At 34.4% G+C, this 20,249-nt stretch overlaps 1 long non-coding RNA gene across 1 annotated transcript in view; it reads left to right on the top strand.

The window, feature by feature from the left end:
- The window catches only part of LOC103659009, a 168,716-nt gene that overhangs the window by 45,689 nt on the left and 102,778 nt on the right, over positions 1-20,249 (top strand). The window contains exon 2 of the long non-coding RNA XR_567379.2: positions 18,487-18,595. This is a non-coding gene — a long non-coding RNA (uncharacterized LOC103659009). The remainder of the gene's footprint in view (positions 1-18,486; positions 18,596-20,249) is intronic.

Raw genomic sequence — 20,249 nt, 5'->3', positions numbered from 1 at the left:
ATTGTTTGCTCAATTTTGTGAAAAATGCTGGTGGTATTTTGATAGGGATTACATTAAATGTGTTGATTGCTTTGGGTAGAATAGACATTTTAATGATGTTTGTTCTTCTAATCCATGAGCCTGGAATACTTTTCCATTTCTTTGTGTCCTTTTCAATTTCTTTCATAAGTAAGTGTTCTATAGTTTTTAGAGTACAGATCTTTTACCTTTCCAATTGGGTTTATTCCTAAGTATCTTATTGTTTTTGGTGCAATTACAAATGGGATTGATTCCTTGATTTCTTTTTCTGCTGCTTTGTTATTGGTGTATAGAAATGCAACAGATTTCTGCATATTGATTTTATATCCTGCAACTTTGTTGTTTTCATGTATTAGTTCTAGTAATTTTTTGGTGGAATCTTCTGTGTTTTCTTCTTAGAATATCATGTCCTCTGCAAATAGTGAAAGTTTGACTTCTTCCTTGCCAATTTAGATGACTTTTATTTCTTTTTGCTGTTTGATTGCTGAAACTATGACTTCCAGTACTATGTTAAATAGTAATGGTGAGAGTGGACATCCTTATCTTGTGTCTGACTCTAGGGGAAAGGCTCTGTTTTCCCCATTGAGCATGAGATGATATTACCTGTGGGTCTTTCATATATGGCCTTTGTGATGTTGTGGTATGTTCCATCTATCCCGACTTTGTTGAGGGTTTTTATCAGGAAAGTATGTTGTATTTTGTCAAATGCCTTTTTTGCATTTACTGACAAAATCTATTAAAAATTATCAAATTCAACACCCAAGAAACAAATAACCCACTTAAGAAATGGGCAGAAAACATGAATAGACACTTTTCCAAAGAAGACATCTGGGTGGTTTACAGACACATGAAAAGATGCTCAACATCATTCGTCATCAGGGAAATACAAATCAAGACCATGATGAGATACCACCTCACACCTGTCAGAATGGCTAAAATTAACAACACAAGAAACAATGGGTGTTGGTGAGGATGCCGAGAAAGGGCACTTGCACTGTTGGTGGGAATATAAACTTGTGCAGCCACTCTGGAGAACAGTTTGGATATTCCACAAAAAGTTAAAAATAGAACTACCCTATAACCCAGCAATTGCACTACTATTTACCTACCCAAAGAATAAAAAAATACAGATTTGAAAGGGTACATGCACCCCAATGTTTATAGCAGCATTATCAACAATAGCCAAACTATGAAGAGAGCCCAAATGCCCATCGACTGATGAATGGATAAAGAAGATATAGTATAATGTGTATGTATGTACACACACACACACACACACACACATTTCATTCTTTTTTATGGCATTAGTATGTATATATACTAGTATACTAGTATATATATATATACTAATGCCATAAAAATATATGTATATAATGCCATAAAAAAGATATATATATAAATACATATATATATAAATTTTTATATATAAAAATATATAGCATATATATACTAATGCCATAAAATATATATATATATGTATATATATATACATATATATGTGTATATATATACATATATATATGTATATATATACACATATATATGTATATATATATATATACACTAATGCCATAAAAAAGAATGAAATTGTCATTTGCAACAATGTGGATGGAGCTAGAGTGTATTTTGTTAAATAAAATAAGTCAGTCAGAGAAAGACAAATACCATATGATCTCACTCATATGTGGAATTTAAAAAAGAAAACAGATGAACATATGGGAAGGGGGAAAAGAAAAAAAGGAGAAAGAGAAACAAGCCATATGAGATTTTTAACATCAACCTATATGAGACTCTCAATCTGAGGGTTGATGGAGAGAGGTGGGTGGGGGGATGGGTTAGATGGGTGATGGATATTAAAGAAGACACTTGTGATGAGCACTGGGTGTTGCATATAAGTGATGAATCACTGAATTCTACTCCAGAGAATTGGAGTGGATGCGCTGTATGTTGACTAAGTAAAATCTAAATTAAAAAAAAGAGAGAGAAAACACTAATTCGAAAGGACATATGCACCTCTATGCTTATTGCAGCATTATTTATAATAGACAAATTATGGAAGCAGCCCAAGGGTCCGTGAATAGAAGAATGATTAAAGAAGCTGTGGGGTATGTGGATAGATAGATAGATTAGATATAGATATATAGATATACACACACAATGGATTACACACACACACACACAATGGAATATTACACAGCTTGAAAAGAATGAAATCTTTCCATTTGCAGCAACATGTATGGATCTAGAGAGTATAATGCTAAGTGAAATAAGTCAGAGAGAGATAAATACCATATAATTTCACTCATATGATTTCACTCATAGCAAAACAAACAAAAAAAGAGACAAACCAAGAAAAAGACTCAACTGTAAAGAACAAACTGATGGTTACCAGAAGGGAGGTGGGCGTGGGAATGGGTAAAATAGGTGAACAGGATTAAGAATACAGTTACCTTGATGAGTACTGAGTAATGTGTAGAATTGTTCAATTACTATGTTATACACCTGAAATTAATATATCACTGTATGTTGACTATACTGGAATTAAAATTTAAAAAAAGAAATATGCTATGAATATAATTTTCATTCTTTTTTTCTACCTATACAATGAAGTTATTGTTCTGTAATAATTATTCTATTATATAATAATTCTATTATTATACAAAGAAATTCTTACCAAAAATCTTATAATATTATTTACACTTCTTTCATGGAAGGACTCATGATTGAATAAATTTGAAAATTTAGGAACATAATTACCCTTTCCTTAATGTTATATCTTCTTACAGTATTGGTCCTGTCAAGGAGAACATTCTCAAACTCTATACCTACTAACAGCTAGCCACAGTTATACAAAAATCAGGAAGAGCATGATTTTTGCTTACCAGTTTATTTTAGAACTTATTACCTGAAAAAATAATATATTTAGTTAATTCTCAAACTTGTTCCATTTTTTTTTTACTGCCTGAAAAGTTATTTCACTTAAAATCATTTCTCCAAATTATTTCAAGCCAAATATTTCTGAATGCCATTTCAGTTTGTATCTGAAATTTAATAATTGGTGCTAAAGAGGATGATATATAATTTACAAAATAAATATTTGAAGACATCCTTTTAGAATGCAATGACCCATTTTCCTGTGAGAAGGCAGGTATTCATAGGCCATCGTATTCCACAAAGTAAAAACCAGGAGCAAAGATAAGTGTAACTTCTTTTGGTGAGGAAAGATGTACCTGAGTTTATACTGTATCTAGGAACACAAACTAGTATGCATATGTTTGCTGAAAAAAGATGTCACTCATTGGTACCAAGATAGATCAAAAGAGTGCTTTAATTCATTAGCTCTGTTAAAATGTTTGTTTCTGTGGTAGTTTTTGGACTAATCTCAATATATTTTTTTCAAAATAGCCTCTATCTGGGTAATCTGGATAAAGCATCATCCTGATCACAGGCATTAAATCCTATTTTTCTCAGCTTCCTATTAAAGTGGTCAAAGATAAGTAAGAAAATAGGAGCAGGGGAATTAGTTTCATCACTGGAAACTTGAAAAGTTGGCAGCTGTGCGGATTAACTGATAATTTGCTTTCCTAGTCAGTCACCCTCACATACACACTCTATAACATAGGGAGCTCCATTTCCTATGCTCCCCTGCACACTTGCTTCTGTGTTGGAAGTGTGAAATATTGGATGGTGGAAGACTGACTCCTGATCCTTCTTGGACCTCCCTTCCCCACTTATGTCCCCAGGTAGTCTTCACTGTTATTCCAGCTCCCATGGGATATCCTGGGTTCTAGGCTCTGGTAACACCACATCTCCTCTTTCTCTTGTGTTCTTTTCTATATGTTCCAAATTTTTGTCTCTTTATATTCCAGTATGGATATTTATTTCCTTTTATTAATCTATTTCTTTGGGTCATCCTCTGTCAAATCCATTTATTGAGTGTTAATTTTAGTTATTTTTGTTTTTCTAAATTTTCCATTGATTCTATTTCAGATATTCTAGTCCTCAGCTGAAGTTCTCTTCACTAATTTATCAAATGTGTTATTTTAATATACAATTTTTGTTATATTTGGCATCTAATTAAATCAATGTCTGAATCAGTTTATTTTTACATTATACTTTTTGTTTGTTTGTTTGTTTGTTTGGTTTGGTCACTTGGTCTTGTCATCTAGTATGCCAAAATTGTTTGGTAAGGTAAAAAAAACTGATTACTAATTCTTGTAGAGATAATTTGAGGTTCTGATGATGTTATAATTCTCCACATAAGATTTCCTTTTTGTTGGCAGAAAGTTAACAAAGGAGTTGATACTTCTAAATCAATGGGGTATTGACCTAATTCAAACAAAAATTTCAGTATTTGTGAAGGCTGTTTTATTTCTGATTTGCCCTCACTCTCTTGGAGGTGCAAATTCCCAGTGGTGCCAGTGGAATCCTGAGCTGTTTACCATTGTCCCTCCTCCTTGTGATTTCTAATCTCTAATTATTGTTCTTGTGGCTTCATGAGATTTCTGAAAGCTCTCTTCAGCTTTTCAGCCTCTTAGCTACTATTTTCTGCTCAACTTCGCCATCTCGCAGCTATGTTTTATAGATTGGAAAATGCTGCAAGGAATAGAATTTTGAATTCTTTCAGCTACATGTCTGTCCTCTCTGGAGCATTTAATTCTCTGGTCCTTGCTGGTTTCGTAATTTTTCTAGTGCCTTCAAACAGATTTTTTAAATGTTTTACACAGATTTAGCAGTTATTCTTGGTGAGAGGGGTGGCTTAATATAACCCAGTCCAGAAAAATGGCCAAAAACAAAAAGCAAAAAATTGAATAACAAATATATAGGAAAAAGTAGAAAAAAAGAATTATTTTTTAAGATTTATTTCTTTATTTTAGAGAGAGAGGGAGAGCATGAGTGGGGGAGGGGCAGAGGGAGAGGGAGAGGACAGAATATCAAGCAGACTCCCCACTGAGCACAGAGCCAAAACCAAAGTTGGGCTCTTAACCTGCTGAGCCACCCAGGCACCCCAACAGAATTATATTTTTAAAAATCTAAAAGCAAATCACGAAATGAGAGGTACAAATATAAAAATAATTAAAATAAAAGTAAGAATTAAAAAATTATGACCATAAAAATCCAGCAAATTTTCTGGAGTTTCTAAAAAACTAAGATAGCCAACACCATTCCCAGTTTGGGCAGGAAAACCCATTTTTTTCCCCAAGATACCTATCTTCACTTTTTCTTTTTAATCTCCCATAGGAGCTCTCAGAAGGTTAAAACTCAGATGGAACCTTTTTGTAAAATATTCATAGTCCCTGCTAAGTCACCCCAGGGAGAAAAACAAGGATTTTCGTTTTAAGTTAAGTTGCCTATAAGACATCCAAGCAGAGAAGTCATCCTGTCAGTTAGATGTATGAGCCTAGAGCTAGGAAAAAATTCCAGGCTGGAACTATAAAGGCAAGTGTTGCCCACAGAAAGTAATATTCAAAGCATTGAAATTAAATGAAATCATGCAAGTAATTGTAAAATAGTTCTAAGGACCAAATCCTAATGTTCAAATAGAATTCCAGTCATTCAATCCTATTGTGTGCCTTTGTTCAGAGTGTGGGGCAAAGTAGAGAAATCAGTAAAAGAATTTTTGAGATAGAAGGAAAACCAGGAGATTGGGGTTCTCCTGAAAGAAGAAATGTTTTAGAAAAGAGAAATAGTCAAAGAAAGATTAACCGAGACTGGTAAATAGATTTATCAATATAGAGGTCACTGACAAGAAAGACTAGTTTCAGAAAAGTGATGGGGTGAAATTCGTTTAGCTGAGTTTGAGAGAATAGGAGAGAATAGAAGAGTACTTGTAGATAGTGAGGCTAAAGAACTTTTGGGAGGTTTTCGATAAAAGGGAGCAGTGAAATAGGGAAATAGCTATAGGGGTGTTTGTGTCAAGAGAGCTTTTCTTTTAAGATGGGAGAAGATATCGTGTATGGCTTAATGAAACTTTATTACTAGTAAGAAGAGAATTAATGATAAAAAAAAGTGAAGAAATTGCTGGAGAGTAGGTGAGGGAAGATGGAATTTAGTGTAAAAGTGAGAAAGTCAGCATTCATTTGGAGCACAGGCTGTTCACATAGAGTAAGAGGGTACAAATGAGAGTCAATGAGTAGATACAGTGGTCAGAGCTATTGAAATTTTTCATATTGCTTCAATTTTTTCAATTAAGTTAGAAACAATGCCATCAGCTGAGAATGTGAATGGGTAAGCAGGTATTGGAGGTTTGTATATAGAGGGGAAAGAAATACCTGGGTTAAAATAATAGAGGCTGTATTTTCCAAAACATTTAAGTTGCTGTGTTCTGGAAAAGTATTTAAGTCATAAAATTTGTCTTTTCTCTGGCCAAACTATGATTTTTTATTTGTAATTCTGTATGGAAGGACTAACTGCACTCAACGTACAGTAGTTCCAAGAAAGACCTTTATACCCTTTAACTGAACACAAACTTGTATATTTATTTCTCCATGTAGTAGAAGAATCAATATTAAGTCACTGAATCACTTCTCTATATACATGGCTATCCTCAAACTTTGAAAATAAAATTAAGTAAATTATTATATGAATAACCTAAATATTTGGGCATTATAAATGATACTATAACTTTTGTTTTATCCATCTGTTTTAATGATAAATATATTGGTGTTTTTATTGTCATTCATAGATAAATTTCTTTTGATTTTAATCCAGTGTCAGATGTAGAACATGTAGGTCTAGCTTGGTTTTCAAGATCAAAGCTTGTCCATTATCCAATATTGACACTCCAGATGATAAATGGAGGAACTAACATTCTCATATAGTCTAAATCAAAGGCTGGTGTAGTCTTCATTCTATATGTCAGCTTGAACATATAGAAGGATTTTTGTTCCTGAAAGATATTTTCTTCCACAGAAATGCTTCATTTGGTTATGATTTGGATTTGAGTTAGAATTTTTACTTCAGTGTTTTTCTTTCAGGCTACTAGGAGATGCTATATTCACCTTATGTGACTCCTTCAATGACTCAATCCTTTAGATTTGTGCTAATTTTTTTAGATTATGGTAGCCAACAAGTATCTATTGAAAACTTATAATATGTTTAGAGAAACCAAGGAACTTAATTTTCTATTTATTTAATTGTAATTAATTTGCATTTAAAAATTAGTTATTTAAAAATATTTTTCCATTAAGCACAACTTCATTGCTTTCATGGGACTGCACTTCACGTTAGCCACTGAAAATGTAGCATATAATTGAAATAAGCTGTAAGTGTAAAGCACAAACTAGATTTGAAGACTTAGTATGAAAAAAGAAGACAAAATATCAACCTGATAGATTTTTATATTAACTACCTGTTGAAATAATAATGGTTTGGATAAATTGGTTTAAATAAAACACAAAAATAAAGTAGTTTAAATATTTTTAGTTATAAAGTATTTCATGTAAAATTAACATTTAAAATATTAATAATAGATATATTTAACCTTTTAATGTGGCTACCAGAAAATTCTGAATTACATATGTGGCTCACATTATATTTCTGCTGTAAAGCACTGCTTGAAGTTATTAAACATAAACATTGTGCTGGATGAATAGGAAGGTCCATAGGTTACCACTGTTGTGAGGCCTCTTTCTGACTAGTGAGGCCGAGAGCATTATTTTCCAGTCTTTTATTCTCTGTGGCTTCAGAATTAATAAGGAGAAGCTATGAGACTAGGACTACCTTTTAAAGAGAACCATTTAACATATAGGGTGCCAGAGAAGATAGTGCATCTACACTCTGGGATGAATTCAAGAAGAGCCTTACTCAGTACTTGTTGATAGAGAAAATACAGGAAGGTAATAGAGAAATAAGAGAAATAAGTACTCATCTCCTGAAAACTTTCAAATAAGCTTCCTGGTTTCAAAGTCAAGGACAGTCTATCTACGCAGTCACCTTACCAGAGAAATTGGTAGCATGTGCATTCCAAGTCCAGTAGTTAAAATACATACTGGCCCTTGATGTTTTGAGTTTTGTTCTATTTTTGTTTGTTTGTTTGGTTGGTTCTTTTGGTTTGGTTTGATTTGGTTTTAATCACTGCCTTTTCTTTCTTTCTTTTTTTTTCTCTTTTTTTTTTTTTTTTTTTTTTTTTTTTTTTTTTTTTTTTTTTTGCATTTCTTATTTTGTTTTCCAAAGAAATAGAGCAGCATGACCAGCCTGGTCAATTTTATCAGAGAGGAGAAGTTTTATTTGGTATCTTCTTCCTCTCTTGGTGATGTCCTATCTCCTTTTGGCAATATGTCCAATGCCTAGGCTACCCAAGCTCTCCATTCATTTTTGCAAGAGAGGAAGTCAATCTGTGCATATATATTTCATGACCGTTTATTACTATTTCATTGGCATTTTGCCTTATCCCAATAGAATAGAAATTTCAGGCTCTATGACAGGCAATTGGAGGATATATTCTGGGAATGTCAGAAGTTTTGGACCAAATTCAAATGTTACTATGTGACAGTTGTCTGTTTCTCCGACTGGGCCTATTAAGGGTCTATTGGTAGGTCCTATTAAAAGCTATTTAACTTTTTGAATTTTTTTCTTGTTTGGCAAAAGAAAGTGTATAATTTTCCAAAGCTGTGGTAGAATGCAGTACTCTCTTTACTGAGGTAATCATTCATTTTCAAAATTCTCATATTCTTAGAGTTTCGTTAAAAAATACTTACAGTGGGACGCCTGGGTAGCGCAGTCATTAGGTGTCTGCCTTTGGCTCAGGGTGTGATCTCAGCATTCCGGATCGAGTCCCACATCGGGCTCCTCCGCTGGGAGCCTGCTTCTTCCTCTCTCACTCCCCCCTGCTTGTGTCTCGCTGGCTGTCTCTCTCTGTCAAATAAATAAATAAGAAATCTTAAAAAAAATACTTACAGTATATTTATGCAACAATGCTGCATTCTCCTAACCTAACTAGTGTAAAAGTTTCCTGCAAATATTTGATGGAAGACATTCTTGAGTTAGCATAAATTTATTTATTCCCTGGTGCGTGGGATTTCATTGCTTTGGTCCATGTGGGATAGTCCTCAGAGTGATGGATGACTCACTGTGAAACAGCTGTGACCTGATAAGAGTTCTTGCTGGCAATGCATTTTATGTGTAAATTTGATTAAAAAAAAAAAACTATCACCATTATGTCATTGCATTCTTCTGCTTCAGTGTTGGTGGCTGTGCTCCTTGGGGATGGAGTAACAACCTTCTATGGGGAGGGGGTGATGGAACAGATGGGCTGGTGTGGAGAGCATGAAGATGAGGGAAGAAAGATGACAATATATATAAGCATTTGCAGAACAAGCTGGCCTATTTACTATTAAAGCTAGGACAGGCCCATTATGTGATGTTTTGAAATTCTTAGAAATGGTCTGCTGGGACTAGTAATCATCAGTGGATGCTGTGTAAGGCAGATGCCAGGCAGAACTACCTGGTGCCTCATCAGTCTCATCTCCTTCCTCTTATAGTGCTCTTCTGCCTCATAGTACACTCTCCTCCAGCCTTTTTCTCCCTTCCTGGAAGTGAGATCCTGGGCACACCCTTAGTTTACCTGATTTTCTGTTCCTTCATCATTAATAAGAGATCAAAATAGTAACCATCTCTCAGGGTAGTTTTAAGTATTAATATACGTAACACTTTTAGATCAGTAACTGGCCTATACATGTATTGAGAATTTATTATTTTTTATTGAGAAAAACAAAACAGAATGATTTGGTATATAGCTCAAGACCTTGGCTTTCTTCTCCTGAACAGAATTAGATGATCCAAATCTCTATCTCATATCCTCATCAAAACTTATTGTTGTGTACCCCTCCCCCTTTCCATAATAGTAAAAACCTCAAACTAGCAGCCAGCTGCTGGATCCGGCATATGGATGGGTTCTTCTGCGCCTGTACAGTTAAAAATTTAATTAAATGCCAGTATTTATAAAGTCATATTTAGATATTTCTTATAAAAGTATGATTTCTGACTTCCCTTGGGAAAAAAAATTTTTAAATCTCAACCATGAGATAGCTGCCCAACATGGGAACACTCAGTTGGAACTAAATAGTAGCAATCTCCGTTTGATTCTTTTTTTTTTTTTTTTTAAGATTTTATTTACTTATTTGACAAGATAGACAGCGATAGAGGGAACCCAAGCAAGGGGAGTGTGAGAGGGAGAAGCGGGCTCCCCGCAGGCTTCCTGCCCAGCAGGGAGCCCGATGCAAAGCTCAATCCCAGGACACTGGGATCATGACCTGAGCCGAAGGCAGACATTTAACGGCTGAGCCACCCAGGTGCCGCTCCCCGTTTGATTCTTTTTTTTTTTTTAAAGATTTTATTTATTTATCCGACAGCGATAGAGACAGCCAGCGAGAGAGGGAACACAAGCAGGGGGAGTGGGAGAGGAAGAAGCAGGCTCACAGCGGAGGAGCCTGATGTGGGGCTCGATCCCATAACGCCGGGATCACGCCCTGAGCCGAAGGCAGACGCTTAACCGCTGTGCCACCCAGGCGCCCCTCCCCGTTTGATTCTGCATCTATCTTCCAAATTTCCAGTCTCCACTGTCCCTTTATTTTTCCTTACAACCCAACCCAGCTCATTTTTCATTGTTGTTCTGAGCCCTGTGAATATGTGAGTTTGTAACCAGGTAGCACAGTTGTCTTTCATAGTTGGATTATTTGTAACTTTGACAGAACATTCTAGAAAAGAAAAAGAAGAGTTGGTCCAGACATGGAGAAAAATGCCATGTTATATTTGTGTAGGAAGACATTTAATTCACATTCCTTGAGTCCTGCACATATGCCAACCACTGCTCTTAGTGGTTAATATCTGTTAATTCACTTGACCTTTACTCCAGTCACAGTAAGGTGTTCGAATTTATTGGACGCACAATAGGAAGTCACTGAGGGATTTTAAGTAGAGGAGAGACAATACATATTTGATTTGCATATTTAAATATCACTATAGTTGACATGCAGAACTTGGAAGGGATGAGAGATAGGAAACAGGGGAACCAGTTAAGTAATTATTAAGATAGTTAACAAAGAAAGAATAATGGTAATTGGGACTAGGTGATAGGAGTGATAAGAAAAGAAGCTATTAGGGCTATCACCCAATGTACTTAGAAAAAATATTGTTTATAGTTAACAAAGAAAGAATAATGGTGATTTGGACTAGGTGATAGGAGTGATAAGTAAAGAAGTTATAGGGCTATCACCCAATGTACATAGAACATGTACTTAGAAAAAAAATATTGGAAAATAAGGGCATAATCTGGCCCCTTATCAGCACATGGCCACTCTATCCCATTTGCTTATTCTATTTCTATTTCCACCCCCATTCCCCTTTCCTTAAATGCCAAGATTATTTCAACCTCAGAACCTTTGCACTCACTGTGACACTCTCATCCCACTGTGTCACACTGTTGTCACTCCTACAACAGTTCAGTGCCACTTCCTATTCCACACTGTCTTATCACAGACTATGTTTTAAATGCTGTCATTTATCGCCATCTAATATTTCCACGTTTGTGTTCTTGATTACTTGTACTTGATTTTGTTTTGTTTCTCTTGATTATGAAGTTGTAAGTGCAAGGGCCCCTTGCCTTATTTCCTCCTGCTGCCTAGAATAGTGTCTGGCACATTCAGTTGCTTAACTGTTTGTTGTATGAATGAGAATATGTCACAGATCTTAGTTAAAATACGAATATGGGAAAGAAAGCAACATCAAGGGTGATTCTCATTGTGTTTAGTAAAGATAATTGAGTGGATGTGTGGTCATATACACTGAGACTGTGGAGAGCAACTGACTTGTTTGGAGTGGGAGATAGAATTAGAGATCTGTTTTGGATGTTGTATAAGTTTCCTAGGACTACAATAACAAAGTACAACAAACTGGGTAGCTTAACATAACAGATTTTTTTTTTTCTCTCACAGTTCTGGAGGCTAGAAGTCTGAAATCAAGTTGTTGACAGGGTTAAGTGGATAGATCTGGTGGAGGAGAGATATGACATGTCTCTACTTGGACTATGAGACAGAGGGACTGGCATCTTAGTACTGCAAACCTCAGTGACAATTTAGATCAGGCCCAAATAATCAAAGGTAAGAGTCAACAGAAGGTGGAAATGGGATCAAACAGATAAATTGAGTAAACTTGAAGAAATACAGCAAGGAAAGATGGAACTAGATGTGTGATCTAAGGAAAGGAAGAGAAAGAGATACATTAATTTCATCACTTTGAAGAATCTGATTGTCTTGGTATTTTACAACAAAGCAAAGTGAATCCATTTTCCTTGGGATTAGTTCTTTGACTTTCCAATGTTCCAATATATTGGTTGCCAACATTTCTTTTTTTTTTTAATTTTAGAGAGGGGTGGGAGGGGCAGAGGGAGAGAGAATTTCAAGAAGACTCCCCACTGAGTGGGGAACCTGATGAAGGGCTCGATCTCATGACCCTGAGATCATGACCTGAGCCAAAACCAAGAGTTGGACACTCAACCACTGAGCCTCTCGGGCACTCCTGGTTGCCAACGTTTGTAGAGTTTCTGATCTTCTCAAGAGGATCTTGTCGTCATGATAAACAATGGGTTCTATATCCCACATCACACATAGGAAAGGAACTTAGATGTTGAAAATATGTCTGTAACAGTAAAGGGAAATTTCACAGTAGTATTTCCACTCCAGATTCTCTCAGCAGGAAGACCTTATGGTCAACTTAATTAGGCTGATTATACTGTTTCAGAATGCTCACCACTGCCTTATTGACAAATAGATAAGAGCACTGACAGTTACAAAAGCAAATGTTAATGCTAATGTTAATTTTTTTAAGCTGACCCCAGCAGGGGAAATGAATAAATTGCTTCTTTTTATAAATGAATTGCAAGATGTTCTTTAAAAAATATTGTGGGGAATTGTACAACAAAATGGGCCTAAATGTCCCATTTTTAAAACTTATTTTCTTAGCAATTAGATTAAGACAAAAAACAAGAAACCTTTTCCCATATATTTCCATGATAGCAGGGAGAAGATATTTTAATTTTAACTACAAGTACCATATTTCTTCTTGTGGAATTGTGTGGAATTGTGATGAAAACAAATGGGAACAGACTGTTTGAAGCCTTGCACATACATCATCTATGTATAAAGCATGTGTTCTTTATAGATGAAGATACAGTATTCAGTCACTGTACTTTGAGATTTTCTGTGGGTTGATAATTGATGAGCTAGTTGATTTACATATTCTCACAGGATTCTCTACCTATATGAGTGATTCTCAAAATTTATCATGCATCAGTATTACTTATGGGGGTTTATTCAAATACAGATTGTTGGGCATCTGAGGCCTGAGAATTTCATCTGTAATGAGTTACCAGGTGATGTTGAGGTTGCTGGTGTGGAGGCCACATTTTGAAAACCACTGCCCTACATAATTGATTCTTAAACTTTCCAACAAGAATATATCAACTATTTTCATAATAAGAAAAAAATGAGTGCAGATTGGTTGCTGTGAATCAGCAATTCTCTACATTTAGGCTGATTTCGCATATCAGTGATTCTTCTTGATACAGCAGTCTGTATAAGCATTTTTCCTTATTATTATAATCCTTGTGAATATCCTTATTTTTTCCTTGTGAATATTTTTGGAAGAAGAAAAGGCAGATAATTAAACAGTTATAATCGTCAGTTTTGAGAATTTGGTAAGATGGACATTCACATATAGGGTTGGAGGTATCTGGCAAATCAAGAGCTACACTGTCCATTCTTGAGTTCACGAAGATAGATCCACGTTCTGGTATTGGGTGAAAGAAACTGCTGATCAACTTAGGCCATTCTCATTTTAATTATTATCAGTCCAAAAAACAGGTCTTCAAAAACAATCTCTGGACTCAAGATACACTGTAATGTTTCCCTGGTGTTTCTCCTGCCTTTTTCCTTTGAAGTAGACCTAAGGTAGAATGCTTTCCATACCCTCAGGGAGTGAGGAATCTACCAGGTTAGAGGCCTCCCAGACAGTCAGTCAGTGATTTGTTTGTTTATGTGCTTATTTTTATTATTTATTTTTAATTTTTAGGCTAGAGGAGAAGCCACTTTAGTACTCAAGGACCAATTCTGTTACTTAATTATCATATAAGGAAAATGTTGTATCATAGTTGCCTACTACTACCTTCCATTTCTTACTACATTACCAAGCCTGCAAGTTTCAATATAGCAAACTTATATATGGACAATCATACCTTTAACTTACATCATATATTTTGAGAACCCATTACCTTATCTCATCATTAGCACAAAATGCTTTCTTATATCAAATTTGGACATTCATACATCAGCTGATGAATAGATATTTACACTATCCTTTGGTAGTATTTATCTCTAAACAGTATAACAGTGATTAAAAAAAAACTTCTTAGGGAATGTTATACTTAACCTTTGGGGCTTTGATTCAATAACTAGAACATAAGGAAAATAATAGTACCTCATAATAGGATTATAATAGTAATTAAATCAAGTAGTATATTAAAGAGCAATTAGTCTGTGTCTTGCACATCAAAAGTACTAAAATTGGTGCCCTCAACTACCTAGGTATGTGCCTTAGTAGGAAGAATTCATGACTTGGATTTCTTAAGGAATTTGTACTTTTTGCTCTAACACTTTATTGTATTTTGTCTTGTTTTCTAAAAATGAACACAATACAGAAAAATTAGAGACCTGCTAGATCTCTGTCTATATTATATATTTACTTGTAGAGAAATAATGCAAAGAAAATATACCAAACCCTAAAAATATTTTCAAAGATTTTGACTAAAAGGTGACATACCTTTAAGGAGTAAGAATCAGTATCAAAGTATTTAAGTGACACACATCCAATTGCAATGAGTATCCCTAGTATCCAGATTGTGTTCCATCCAATATATTTTTCTCATAAAAGGAACCAGAGCTCCTGGGGGAAATGACTGATTCTGTATTGAGGGCAAGAAGTATACAAACTGGTGCCCCTGGGTGGCTCAGTTGGTTAAGCGACTGCCTTCGGCTCAGGTCATGATCCCGGAGTCCCAGGATCGAGTCCCGCAGGGGGCTCCATAATCTGCAGGGAGTCTGCTTCTGCCTCCAACCCTCCCCCCACTCATGCTTTCTCTCTCTTTCATTCTCTCTCTCTCAAATAAATAAATAAATAAATAAATAAATAAATAAATAAAATCTTTAAAAAAAGAAGTGTACAAACTGAACCTGGAACATCTTAATATGCCAAAAAACAAAGAAGTTATCAGATTGCTAGGTTTGTGTCAAAGGACTCAGAAACCAAATTCTGGAAGCTCCGATTAGTCAAATAAAATTATCTTGGAACATCAGCAAGAATATTGATTGCAATGTATGAAAACCCTTCCAATTAATCTTAAATCTCTAAGTTTAAAATAATAGCAAAAAATAAAAACTAGAAGTTCATTGATCACCTTTGGAATGTGGTAGACAATCAAGTAATTGTAGAGGAAAGTAAAACAGGTGAATCAATGCTTTATTTTCCTCTGTGAACTGTATATTACTAATATACAGTATAATCAAATAACTGATAAAGTTTCTTTTTATAGAAATCTTTTAGCTAAGACATGAAAGCGGAAATTATAGAATTAGAATATCATAATTTTTAACCTCCAGTGAATTAAATGATCTAGATAATGATCACCAATGACTGCTGACATCATACACACTTGCACATACACACATATACACTCTCACACACACAAAAATACACGCACACACCAGACATTATGCATCTCCTTGTGGAAGTATAGAATGCCCTGAAATATCAAACTTGAGTCTCAGCAATCTTCTAGATCTAACTACCATAAATGTAGGCTATACAGGGAGCTGAGTGTCGTGTTAATTTGATAGGACAGGGATGCAATCAGCAAAATCTAGGGTGTACAGAAAAATCTCTACAGAAAAATGAACTGGATTCTTCAACAAATAAACTTTAAGGGAAGAATAAGGGTGGGGAGAATCTGCAGATAATAAGTGATTTAAAAGATACACCGAACAGATAAAATATGTGGGCTTTATATAAATTCCAATGTGAACAAATTTTTAAAAATCTAGGAGATGTTAATTACATTAAGAAATTATTTTTAATATTATGGGATGTGAAAATAATAATATAGTAAAATGGCAATATGATTACATTGTTAAAAGATTTCTTTTAGATATACACTGAAATATTTATAAGTGAATAAACTACTTTTGGGGTGGCTAATGGGTAGGGTGTAGGTGAAACGAGAAGCTGAGTACATGAGAGTCCATTAAACTGTTGTCTCTACTTTTGAGTCTGATTGACTTTTCTGTAATAAAATGGTAAGAATCTGTAGCCCTCAGTGAGATGAAAATGCATAGTTTCCTAGAGCTTTTATATGAATACTGGGTACAGGAGCACTTTTAGCAAGAATTTCATTAGATCTTCACTTGAAAAGTTTTAGGAAAAGTGATAAAATAGCATCAAAATCATCATTATAATCTCCTGCTATTTATTCTTTTGTGAAAGTTACCATCAGCCCACCTTCTACTACACATTTAAAAAGGTTCTCTGTCTACTTAGGGTTACTTTGAGGAAACCAGAAGAGTAGAATGTAAGGCAAAAAATTATTTCAGAAAATGAACCTATTGAGATTTAATGTTTAATCTCCTTAACATTTTTGTAACTATATATATATATATATTTTTAATTCTTAGGAATAAGAAAGTAAGCATTTACAAAAAATAGGAATATTATCTTTTTCTAATTATCTGAGAACATTATCTCCATTATACTATGTAAATTTATTGCTTGATATTTGTGTGTTTTATTTCTATATATTTTTTCAGGAACATATAGTAAATGAGACTATTGTACATATATAAAGAGCTAAATAAAATTTAATCTTTGACTCAATTTCTTTTTAGGAAGCTGTTTGAAAAACTAGAAATTCAGATGAATATGAGTATTATATTTTATCACAATGTTATTACCAGTGAAATTTTGAAAGTAACTTAGATTTCAAATAAAACAAAATCATTTAAATTATAGCATTTTATGGTATTTTGTAGTGTTGTAGAAATCTAATTAAAAACAAATCTCCCATCCCAGAAAACCACTCCGCAAAGTAGGAGAGAGACCACTTTTATTATTGAGTAAGCATTAAATCAGAATATGATGCATATCACAGGCAATCTGCTGAGATTTCAAAAACAGGAAGAAATCTCAACCTTTTATATAACCGGGCAGAAGCAACCCATTACATGCATGTTGTCAAGATAAACAATAACTACTCCTCAAGTAAGAAGATTTAACACCACTTCTCACACATATTTAATTTAGATTTGCCTGGTAATTGAGATTAGCTAATCAGCTTTTTCTAGAGGAGAAACAGATTTCTCATATCTTTATGATAGGAGGTAGTTTTGTAACATGAAGCAAGGTGCCCACATATCTTAAGTACCAATCTTTCCCCAGAAATCCAGAGATAGTGGTACTATCTCCCTTGATGCTTCCATTTCATAGAGAAGGCTCCCGCGTACTTAAGAAAGACATTCCTAGTTATAAAGCTGACAAAAGGCCTAATTGCTTTCAAAAGTATTTATATACTTTCAAATAGAGAAGAAAGTACGTACAAGTTTTCTAAAGTAAATGTTCTGGCAGAAAGGAGGGGAGGGAAACGTATGGCCTTATTTTAAAAAATTGTAATCAGGACCTATTTTTTTTAGATCAGTTTTAGGTTTATAACAAAATTGAGAGGAAGGTACAGATATTTCCTATATACTTTCTAGTCCTGCACATCATAGCCTTCCCCATTATCATCATCACTAACCAGAATTGTACATTTTTTTTTTACCAAGGATGACCCTACATTGACATATCATCATCACCCCAAATCCATAGTTGACATTAGGTTTCACTCTTGGTGTTGTACCTTCTGTGGGTTTGGACAAATGTATGGCTTATATCTGTCATTATAACATTTTGCAGAGCATTTTCAATGTCTTAAAAATCCTATGCACTCTGCCTGTTCACCTCCTCTCCTCCACCACAGTCAACCACTGAATTTTTTTGCTGTCTCCATAATTTTGTCTTTTCCTGAATGTCATATAGTTTGAATTGTACACTATGTAGCCTTCCCAGATTAGCTTCTTTCACTTAGTAATATGCATTTAAGGTTCCACTATGTCTTTTTATGGCTTGATATTTAATTTCTTATTAACACTGAATAATATTCCATTGTCTGGATGTATCATAGCTTATTCAACCACTGACCTACTGAACGACATCTTCGTTGCTTTCAAGTTTTGGCAATTATGAATAAAATTGCTAACAGCCATAGGCAGATTTTTGTGCAGACATTTACATTTTCGACTTCTTTAGGTAAATACCAAGATGAAAGATCATTGCATCATATGGTGAAAGTATGTTTAGTATTGTAAGAAATGACCAAACTGTCTTCCACAGGGGCTGCGACATTTGCATTTCCACCGGCAGTGAAAAAGAGCTCCTGTTGCTCTACATCCTTGGCAACATTTGGTGTTGACGGTGTTCTGGATAATGGCATTTCTAATAGGTGTGTAATAATATCTCATTTTTAATTTGCATTTCCTTGATGACGTGTGATATGGGACATTTTTTCATGTCTTTATTTGCCATCTTTATATCTTTTTTGATGAGGAGTCTGATAAGGTCTTTGGACCATTTTTTAATTGTGTTGTTTATTTTCTTGTTGAGTTTTAAGAGTTCTTTTGTAAGTGTTCTAATTTCTTCACAACCTGACTAATACTTGTTATTGTTTATTGTTTATATTATATATATCATGTAGTGTGTATATATGTAGTGTGTGTATATATACAGCGTGTGTGTGTATATATGTGTATATATGTTTATATAGTGTGTATACATGATATCTATACACATGGTATGTATATTATATATATATTAATTATAACAGGTGCAAGGTGATGTCTCATTGTGGTTTTGATTTGCATTTGTCTGATGATTAGTGATGTTAGTCACCTTTTCAAATGGCCCTACTGGTTATTCATATGTCTTTTTTGGAGAAATGTCTACTGAAGTCTTTTGCCCGTTTTTAATTTGCTTTTAGGCTATGGAATTGTAGGAATTCCTTATGTATTTTGGAAATTAACCTCTTACCAGATATATGGTTTACTAATATTTTGTCCCGTTCTGTTGGTTGCCTTTTCACTCTGTTGAGTGTTTACTTTGCTATGCAAAAGTTTTTTAATTTGATATGATTCCACTTGTTTTTGCTTTTATTGCCTGTGCTTTAGATGTCATATCCATGAACTCATTGCCAAACCAATGTCATGAAGCTTTTCCCCTATGTTTTCTTCTGTGAGTTTTAAAGTTTCAGGTGATAATGTTTAAATCTTTAATCCATTTTGAGTTGATTTTTGTGTGTGGTGTAATATAGGCATTCAGTTTCATTATGTTGCATGAGGATATCCAGTTTTCCCATTAGTATATGTTGAAGAAACTATTCTTTTTCCATCGTTTATTTTTGGCTTACTCATTGATTTGTATATGAATAGGTTTTTTTCTGGGCTCTATTCTGTTCTGTTGTTCTATATGTCTGTCTTTATTCAGTACCAAGTTTTAATTACTGTAGCTTTGTAATATATTTTGAAATAAGGAAGGGTAATTCTCCTACCTTTGTTCTGTTTCCTCAATATCACTTTGGCTCTTCTGGGCCTTTTTACATAATCATAAAGAGGTCAAATTTTACAAATATATAATATGTGAAAAAAAATTTGCACAAAAATAAAACCTCCATCCAATCCTGGTTTTAAAATATCTCTGGTAAGAATTCAGTCTATTCAAAATTTAAACTCCCTGTCAGCCCCTTTTAAAATCTTTTCCTTCCCTCCATCCCAAGGTGGCTTTTGAGGTCAGGAGTGAGCTTATGTAAGCTATGTCAGGTGTGTTTATCACTAGGAGACAAGGAGGCAACACAATTACATGCTTACTGTCTGTTCATGAACTAACATTTGCATGGTAACTAATCATCGACAAACTTTGAAAGAAGTTAGTGATCAGTCATTGATCACAATGCACATCTGTTACTTACATAGTGATTTGTCAGCTGAAGAACTAGTGGTAAAGTATGTATCTTTTTATGCACTTACAGCTAATATACCATGATCATTGAAAGTTAAACCATGTTGGTTTGGGAGCTGGTATTCTTTAACTAAACTATGATAACT

Source organism: Ursus maritimus, unplaced genomic scaffold (assembly GCF_017311325.1).
Source record: "Ursus maritimus isolate PB19 unplaced genomic scaffold, ASM1731132v1 scaffold_3, whole genome shotgun sequence".
Taxonomy (NCBI): domain Eukaryota; kingdom Metazoa; phylum Chordata; class Mammalia; order Carnivora; family Ursidae; genus Ursus; species Ursus maritimus.
This window is presented reverse-complemented; position numbering and strand designations above follow the sequence as displayed.